Below are 10028 nucleotides of genomic sequence, written 5' to 3'. Positions count from 1 at the left end.
TCAAAATAAAAAACAAAAACCCAAAATCCAAACCAAAACAAAAAAAACAAAAAAAAAAAAAAAGAAAGAGAAAGAACCTCAGTTCAAATGGTTTTCCTTAAATATTTTCAAATTGCCTAGAATTGGCCGTCATCCTCCAGCTTGGTAAGATTGGCTTCATCACAGAATCCACAGATGAGTGTTAAGTACCTATTAACTCATTCAGTCAACATAAAAACAGGAACCAGCATGGAAATGCCACACTGGAGGAGTCACAGATACAAATAAAGATGTTTAACATCTACCTCTGATTGAAATATTCTCCCAGAAAACTAGAAGGAATGGGAGATGCTTTCACCTCCAAAGCAACACAAGCTCAGAAACAACAGCTTAAAGCCCATGGAGCTATTTTTACTGAAATAAAAATACGACAAAATGCTTCACTACTATTAGTGAGCATGTTTTTGAGGTCTTGCTAATGCAGTGAACATGAAAAATAAATAATAATATGAACTATGTAACATCAAGAGCAAGCAGAACAGCCATGACCTATAAGCAATATAGACTTGTTTGGGGGAACTAGTGACACAACCTTGAATGAATGTATTCATTTATTTCAAAATGCACTGTATTAGCCAAAGATGAACGGTTCCCATACATTCATATATTTGAATGTTTAGTCTTCTGGGAGTGGCACTATTTGAGAGGAATTAGGATGCCTGGCCTTGTTGGAGAAGGTATGTTCTTATTGAAGGAAGTGTATCACTAGGGATGGGCTTTGGCATTTTCAGATCCAGCTGTAGAACTCTTAGGTACTTATCCAGCACCACACCTCTCTTCTTGCCTCCATGTTCTATGCTATGATGACAATGGGCTAAACCTCTGGAACTGTAAACAAGCCCCAGTTAAAAGCCTTCTTTTATAAGAGTGCCATGGTCATGGTGTCTCCTTACAACAACAGAACACTCACCAACACATACGTATGCTTAGTCTTATTTAAAAATTTTATGAATATATTAGAACATACAAATTATATATATGAATAGAATCCCAAGTAATATTTGACACATGCATATACTACAAATTATTTAAATTAGGTCAAACATATTTATTTCCTTAAGCAAGGTTAAATATACTTGTCTCTTTAGATTTTAAAAATGAACTGATATGTTAAATAATACAAGAGGAAATATATTAATCTTTATACTATCAGAGTTCAGTAGACCATTCATTGTAGAAACAGTAGAACAATGAATGGTCTACTGAACATTGGGAAATATTTATGCTTAAAAGAGTGGGGACAATCACCTCAGGACAGTGGAGTTATCTAGTACTTACAGAGTTGGGTTGGAAAACCTGATCTGAGCCTATTTCTCCAATAAATTTAAAGAACTTCTCAGAGTTAAGAGAGTGATATTTGGAAATGGGCATTCTCTCTCAAATTATGGTACAAATGATTCCAAATGAAAATTTATACGGGGTACTTTGAGAGTGATAGGTAGGTGGGAACAGTTAAATGTTTTTAAAAATGCCATATGAGTTCGAGACCAGCTGGTCTACAAGAGCTAGTTCCAGGACAGGCTCCAAAAACCACAGAGAAACCCTGTCTTGAAAAACCAAAAAAAAACCAAACAAACAAACAAACAAACAAAACAAAACAAAACAAACAAAAAAAAACAGAGCAATCACATTTCTGGAGCATTGTAGCTATCTAACTTAATCTTTACAAAATTCTAAATCTCAATTTAGGCTCAGAAAGTGTGCTGGCTAGCTTTATGTCAACTTGACACAAGGTGAACCTGTCAGAGAGGAGGAAACCTCAATTAGGAATATGCCTCCATAAGATTGGACTGTAGACAAGCCTGGAGGGAATTTTCCTAATTAGTGACTAATGAGGGAGGGCCCAGCCCATTGTGGTCCTCCCTGGGCTGGTCATCTTGGGTTCTACAAGAAAGGCTGAATAAGCCACGATGACCAAGCCAGTAAGCAGCAGTCTTCCATGGCCTTTGCATCGGCTCCCGCTTCCAGGTTCCTGCCCTGCTTGAGTTGCTTTCCTGACTTCCTAATGTTTGATGGTGAACATTAATGTGGAAGTGTAAGCCAAACAAACCCTTTCCTCCCCAACTTTCTTTTTGGTCATGGTGTTTTGTCACAGCATTAGAAACCCAAAGGCAGAAAGGGATCCTTTACAGAAGTCGCCCAGTGAGTGGTTTTGGAGCTTCAATACAGGTTAAAGAGCTTAATGCGGGGATGAGGACTTCTAAATAACTGCGCTGTACACTGCAAGGTCAATTGTATTTGGATTTCCTACATCCAGAATCACGTCTGAAGAGATGGTTCAACAGTTGGTAGTGTGTACTGCTTGCAGAAAACCCAAGTTTGGTTTCCACTATCCATGTCTGGTGGCTTACAACCACCAGTAACTATTTCAGCCTAAGAGGAATCAACACCCTCTTCTGATCTTCACTGGCACCTGTACACACACACAGAAAGAGAGAGAAAGAAAAAGAGAAAGAGAGAGAGAGAGAGAGAGAGAGAGAGAGAGAATACTACAGAAAGAAACGTTTGCATAAAATAGTGTTTTATTCTACTTAAGGTCTATTCTAACAAGGAGTCTCAGGATTTTTGTTATTGTTATTTTTTTAGTTTACAGTTAATATTTATTTATTTTATTTTCATGTGTATGTGTGTTTTGCCTTCATGTATGTGTCTGTGCCCCACATGCATGCCTGTACCCATGGGCGTCAGAAGGGCACAGTGTCCCCTGGAACTGTATTTAGAGGTGGATTGGAGTCCCCATGTGTGTGCATGGAGCCAAACTTAGGTCCTCTACAAGAGCAACAAGTGCTCCTGAGCCATGAGCCGTCCCCTGTCTTTGTTGTTATGAGTCAGAGTCTCACATAGCCCCATTAGTTTTGTGGCTGTCAGTGACCCTGAGTTCCGGATTCTTCTGCCCGCCCCTCCAGAGAACTGGGATTACAGGTGTGTCCTTATTTCTTTGCCTAGTCTGAAACAGCACACCCATGGAAGGCTGCATAACCATGCGTGGTTAAGACGAAAAAGTCACACTCTGATGCATAAAGAGCTCTCTTTGCCCAAATCAGTCCTTTTGATTTTGTATCCAGCCCTACATGTTACATCCATAACAGGATAGCCTGAGTATAGAAAACAGAAAAAGGCATAATATATTTTGTATAAATATTTACGTCTGAAACATTGTGTAGAAAATGTGGAATATTAATATTCTAAAATATTAACTGTGGCCAATGCAGAATTATGTTCTTATTGTTCATATCTTCTGCAGTCAATTCTCTTCAAACCAGAAGCATTTTTAAAAAAGAATAGCTCCTTTTAAGTTGAGTAATATAGTGAGTTGAATTCATTTCCCCAGTTTGAGTTTATAATAAAAAATCAGGCATATATACATACATATATATTTGGCATATTTGGGTGATTTTATTTGTGAAATTTGCCAAATCCAATTACCTTGCTTTTTAACCATTATGCGATTGGAAGGTGAAAACAAGAATTGTCATATGGGAACCAAAGGAAATTCTACCCTGCATTTACTTGAGAAATGGGACTTGTCACCTTGGGAGGCTGTTTTAAGGAACCTTGGTTTTCCTCGGAAAGACAAAACCAAGGTGCTCCTTGGCTGGGGTTCCCGGGCTAGGCAGGGCAGCCCGACTCTCGGGCACCCCGTTGCACACAGGCGCGTTCTGTGATTGTGCGAGGTCCCTGCAAGTGCCCAGTGCCGCGTGCTCTCCCGGCGCAGCTCTCCATGTTAACACGGTTTTTAGCAAGACCTTAAATGCTGACTTCCGCACAGCCGCTCTTGAGCTCACTCCTGCCTCTCCTGTTTCCTTTTTGTTTGCTGCTATAAAACTGAACAAATGGGACCCAGGGACTTTGGCAGGGCTCCAAACCCGAGTGAAACGCATCCCAAATTGGCCCCTTGCCCAAAAGTATAATTTTCAGCTGTGAGCTGCCCTTAATTTTGAAAATGATCCTGTAGCTTCAGGTTTTCAGCGGCAGAGCGGCATTGTGTCTGTTCTCCAGGCACCCGGCTCTTGAAAAAACGAAAACAAACACCATCTCTTGCTTTGTCTTCGCATCAGCTCAGATTCTTTTGACTAGAGGATTCTGGAACTAAAGACGTTCAAATGTACAGCCCACTTGCTGGCCCAAATACCTAATCCTGTCAGCTTGCAATTGGAGCCCGCCAGGATTCCCAGCTTGATTCCCCGGGTGTCTTAAAACTAGATTTCTCTGCTTTTATTAACAGCCACAGTCTTACTATCAGTTTCAAATATGTTGGGACGACTAACAAATTGTTCTGCAATCAAGGTTAGCAACTGACAACACATCATTAATAAACAGGTTTACGGTATAAAAGCACCAATAGTGAGCACATTATGTCATTTTATCAGGCTGTGTAGGGCAGGAACTGCCCAGCACCAGCTCAGTATATGCTTCTATTGTTCAGTGAAGAGTCTTGGTTTCTTGAAGTTCAAGGCAAATGCTTGTGGCTCTAAGACTCTCCTTTCCGCAGATGATGTCTGTAAGAACTTGAGGAATTTTACACCTGTCATTTTGCCATTCATATTTATTAGAAGAAAGAGGTGCTAGTTTTCTATCAAATTAACATCTCCTCTGGTATTCTGACTGAAAAATGTTTTGATGAAATTCCACTGCCCAATGATACAGTATCTTTTATTCTCCAAGTTGAAAAGCAAATGCATGGAAGTGAAATTACTAACGGTTTTGAATTAGTCAATCAGATACATATAACAGAGTGTTTGGAAGCAGCCACCTCTGACTTCCCATTCTCTGACTGCGGAGGCTAACCCATGCAGAAGCAGCTTATAACCATTGGCAAGTGTCATGTCTCATGGTCTCTGAACCTGTGTCCTTATCTAACAATATGGAAAACTAGTCTCCTTTTGCACAGTGCTTGTGGCATGCTTTGCTTTAAGATTATAAAATTAATAGGAGCTTGCTCTAGAAAATCGAAGCATTTAATTTGTTTTTCAACCCCTTTCCTTTCATGAATTTTGGGGAAAAATATTCACATTCGATTAAACAACAACAGCAGCACTTTCTCAGCTCCGGGGGCTGTGAAACCATCTCTTACTGTTGGCTGTCTGCAGTGTTTTGGAACTGCAGAGAGTGCAAGGCAAACACTTCCGTCTCCAATTCAGTATTTCAGGTATTATAGATGGCCCTTTGTTCAGTGTTCCCGCCTTCCTTGCCTTTTTTGGATTACTGATTTCCTAGAGCTACATTTAAACTCGTTTATTGGCTCATTTGTTATGATACATTGGTGCTTTGTTTTAGTGTTTGTTGTGTGAGTCACAGCCTACCTTGGAATTCCATCTCAGCACCTTGTGCAGAGTGTACGGACTTGGCAGTAGCGCGTGTCTTTCTTTCTTGCCCTGTGTACTATCTTTGCTGCATATTTTCCCTCTATGTATGTTATAAATACTTACATGCATTGGTTTTGTTTTAGAAAAATCAGTTCTGTTTTAAAGATAAAAAGCTGAGGTGTTAAATAATACAGAATTTCTATTTCAGCTTATTTTGAAAGATAAAATAGTATCCATTCCCTAAATTCTTTTATATTTGACTACACATTTACCATCTCCATTGGCCTTTATTCCTATGGACAGTGTCAGATCTCCAACAGGCAATTTTAAAAATTATTTTACATCTGCCTAAGAGGCTGTTTAAGTTCACTGCAAAGCTGGCTCTGGAACAGGAGTTGTCTCTCCCCCTTCAGAGCCAAGCATATCTGTCTCCAACTGTTCTCTGAGACCTCTTGTCTGGGGTTGGGCTGACCCTCTGACTGTGACAAGAGAACAGCAAAGCAGCCGAGGAGGACAAACATCACGTCCTTGACAGCTGGAAGGTAATCCATTCCCAACAGATGCTACCATTGTTATTTCATGATAGAAAAGTGTCTTCAGTGGAAAAGAAAACGGAGAAGCTCAGTCATGGGAAGCTCAATCATGAGGAGCTCAGTCATGAGGAGCAAGATTAGTCTTGAACTCCAGCTGGTTGCCTCAGCAGGGCTTCCCCAGTCAATTTCCAGGGGATGTTTTGAGCTCCCATTTGTTGGTGATTTGCTTTCTGTCTGTCTGTCTGTTTGTCTGTCTGTCTATCTCTATCTTATCTATCATCTATCTATCTATCTATCTATCTATCTATCTATCTATCTATCTATCTATCTATCTATCTATCCATCCATCTCTCCATCCACCCATCAACTAGAGTGCACACTGATGGAGTTACTCCTATTACAGGGTGTTTGCAGTTGTCCCTACTCACTGATTTCCTGCTCATTTATTTTATTCATTTTCTCTGTGTTTCATTTTCGGTGATTTATTTTTCTGTATCTTCACGATCATTATTCTTTTCTTTTTACATTAGCTAAATGCTGTTGATGTCATCCAATGTAGTTGCCCTCATAGACACTGTAGTTTTCATGTCTAGACGTTCTGTGTGGGTCTTAGTGTCTTTCATGCTTCTACTTAAAATGTTTCATATTTCTTCTGCATATGGAATATAATTGTAGCAGTTTCTATTCCAGTCACCAGTGTCATTTTGGAATCTGTTTTCACTGGTTAATTGCACTTTATTATAGACCCTATCTTCTTGCTTCTTTGGATGACCACTGCTTTTTTATTTTTTTCACTAGACGTCAGATTATGTGATCTCTATTTCAAAAATTTCTAAGTTACTTTTCTCACTGCTAAGACACAATACCCGAGAAGAAGTTAAAAGAGGAAGGGCTTCCCTTAGCTTTGTGGTTTGAGGACACAGCCCATCGTGGCAGAGAAAGCATGGAGGTGCAAGCGTGAAGCGTCTGCCTCACTATGTCTGCAGTCAGGACGCAAGGAGATATTAACGTTGGTGTCTTCATTTTTCCTTTCTGTTTGGTCCAGGGCTCTAGCCTATGCAATGATTCCCCACCCCAGTCAGCCACCAGTTAACTCTAGCTGAAAGCTCTCTGACGGACATGCCCACCAATTTTTTTTTTTTTATAACCCTAGGTTTAGCCAAGCTGGAAACATTAACCTCGTGGTGGATGTCAGGTTCCTTTAGCTTTGTGCTGACATGCAGTTAAGTAGCTCTGAAACTGCTTGGGTTTCACCTGACCAGGTAGGGCTGGAGTAGCTTTTAGACCACAGTTCTTTTCCTTGCACCACCGAGGCAGTGGTCTTCTGTTTCTCCATGCAATGCTTCACTAGTTACATGGTTTTTCCTTCTGGCTGGTGTTGGAGGCAAATTATTTAAATCCTCATATTTTGTATGAGACTCCACATATATAAGCACATCATCCACACCACTCCAGCTCCTTCCTTCCCATATCCAGCCTCTCTTGTGTCCCTCTGTGTGTGGGGGAGGGCACGCTTTTAAACAGAGCTCCTCATTGGCTAAGCCTGGGACTCTGTACACTTTGTTTTTATTTTGCAAGCATCTGTGGAGTCTGAAGTATTATGGATTTCTTTTGTTGATGTGTTGAGGATCAGAGAATATATAGGATTTCCTTTACATCACTCAGCCAGGAAATAGCAGAACACAGACCCAAATTCCTTTGTTAAATTCTCTAATGTGAGGAGGTCCAACATTCTGATTTCAAGCCATGATACTATAGTCTGTAAATGTACTGGGCTGTATTCATAGCTTTCCTGGGATGCATGAGGCCCTGGGACACAGGCTGGCCATACCTGCTGAGACAGTCCTGTCCACAATCATGGGCAGTTTCTTCACACATGCGTGTTGATTAACATACAGTTTAAGGAACGCCAGCAACCTGTTTCTTTCCAAGTCCCAACAACAGTCTTTGACAAATGCAGACTCTCACCCCTCACAACCTGTCTTACTGAATCCTGGCCTGGTTTGGCAACCCTCTGGAAAGTCAGCTGGAGTGACTGTGTGTCTCACTCCATTTGTCCTGTTCTGTCTGCTGTCCAGTGTCTAGAAGCACTGCTTAGGACATCTTGACAAGTTACTTTGTTGTTGTTGCTTTTGTGTGTGTGTGTTTTCAATGTAGGTAATAAAATCTGGTTTCTTTTCTTCCAACTGGATGCAAGTGGAAATACTGTTAGAGTAGGTTACTAGGAATTATATATAACATTCAGAGAATATATTCATCTGATGTTATAAGCTTGTAAATAGAGAGCCCAAAAATTAAATCACAAAATGCATTCTTTTCCACTTTAATTTAAAAAAAGTCCATCAGGGCCTACTAATGATTAACAGCAAATTAATTTTAACACCAAAATAGACTTAGAAACAAAACTCTATTCCGAATCTGTTCTTTCCATTTAATATTCATTTAATATACTCAGATCACCCACTATAAGACAAGAAAAGTGAATTCCACCTACCTTTTGCTTTGGTACTCAGTTGACATACAGAAGAGGAAAGATGAGCAAGCCTCAGCATGCTCTTAACACTCCTAAGATGGATGCAGGATGAAGATCTGTGTGCGTATATACAGGGAATGCCACCAAAGTCTAATGCAGGGAACCCTAAATTTTGGTGGCTACTACTGGGTAAAATATACATTAGTGGAAGATGGAAACACGTTAATTGGCAAAAATAGAAGACGGTAAATGATGATTTTTTTCTTTTTCTTTTTTTTTTTTACTGAAGCTTTGGAGAAGAACACCTTAGCTGAGAAGAACTACTGGATACGTACATCTTTCAAACTATGCTTCTGGCTCAGAGTCGTGAGCAGATTCCTGCCAGTCAGGATTACAGGAGTAGCCAACATCATGGCTCCAGCATCCCAACTCATGACCACCATAATAGAACAGAAAAGGATGGCATACCCATGACTTAGTCACTAGTGATGGAGAAACACACCTTACTTTCTCTACCTTAGGAAAAGTTAGAGGAAAGGCTGGTGAAACGTGCTTTGAGATGGGGAAAGGAAAGAGCACCAGGATGGTTTTCCTGGGCAGGGAAGCCAGGCACTCCTTGATTTGGCAGTGTTTCTTTTCTCTCGGTGACTGTTCTGTGGAAAATGTTTTCAGGACTGGCGTCAGATTGCCTCCTTAGGCTTTGGTGTGGCCACTAGGGATTAAAATCGACCAATGGCTGTGGTTCTTCTGACATGCTCTATGTAGGGATTGAAGGTGCAGAGTCAAAAGTAGCTTGCCATGCTGATGATTGACTTGCTTGGATTGCCACCAAGAAGGGATAAACCACCCAGAGGGGCTGAGAGAGCACGGAAGAGGCTGAGAAATCTTTAAACAGAGTATAATTACAAAAACTTGCAGAATACTGATACTGTGACTCTTACAGGATTGATTTTTGTACAGAGGCTAAACATTTTGCTGTTTAATACGATAGATTCCATTGACATTCTTCTTACAGTAACAAAGCAGATACTGTATACAAAGGAGCTAAGCACATGGCTGTTAGAAAAAGAAAACAGACCAAATATAGCAACTGGGGTATTGCCCTTAAGGTGGGTATTAGTTAAATATGCATGCATATATTTAAACTCACTAAAGAAAGGAGAATCATTGTACGTTTTAATTAAGCTGGAAGTGTTTATTTTATAAATAAAGCATTCAGAAACTATTTTTTCACATATGGGAATTCAATCTACAAGGTAAAATTCCATATTATTTTCATGTTTTAAGTTCTGATAAGTCTTAATATAAAGACTAGTCATCATTATGAGAATAAATATTTTCACATTATCAATGAGTTGCTGAAAATTAAATAGTATTTTCTTTTAAAAATCTAGTTTATTAGGCCAGGAGATGGTGGCTCACAGCTTTAATCCTAATCCTGGCAGTTGGGAGGCAGAGGTAGGCAGATCTCTGTGAGTTTGAGGCCAGCCTGGTCTAAAAGAGATATCTTCCAGGACAGGCTCCAAAGCTACAGAGAAACTCTGTCTTGAAAAACAAAACAAAACACCCCCCCCAAAAAAAACCCAAATCTAGTTTATTAAAATTTTAAATATTTATGTAGCACACAGAATTCAATGTGACTCATTGATAAGTATGCTTACCTTTGTAATGAAGCAC

This window comes from Microtus ochrogaster, linkage group LG3 (assembly GCF_000317375.1).
Source record: "Microtus ochrogaster isolate Prairie Vole_2 linkage group LG3, MicOch1.0, whole genome shotgun sequence".
NCBI classification, from domain to species: Eukaryota; Metazoa; Chordata; class Mammalia; order Rodentia; family Cricetidae; genus Microtus; species Microtus ochrogaster.
Note: the sequence above shows the minus strand (reverse complement) of the source record.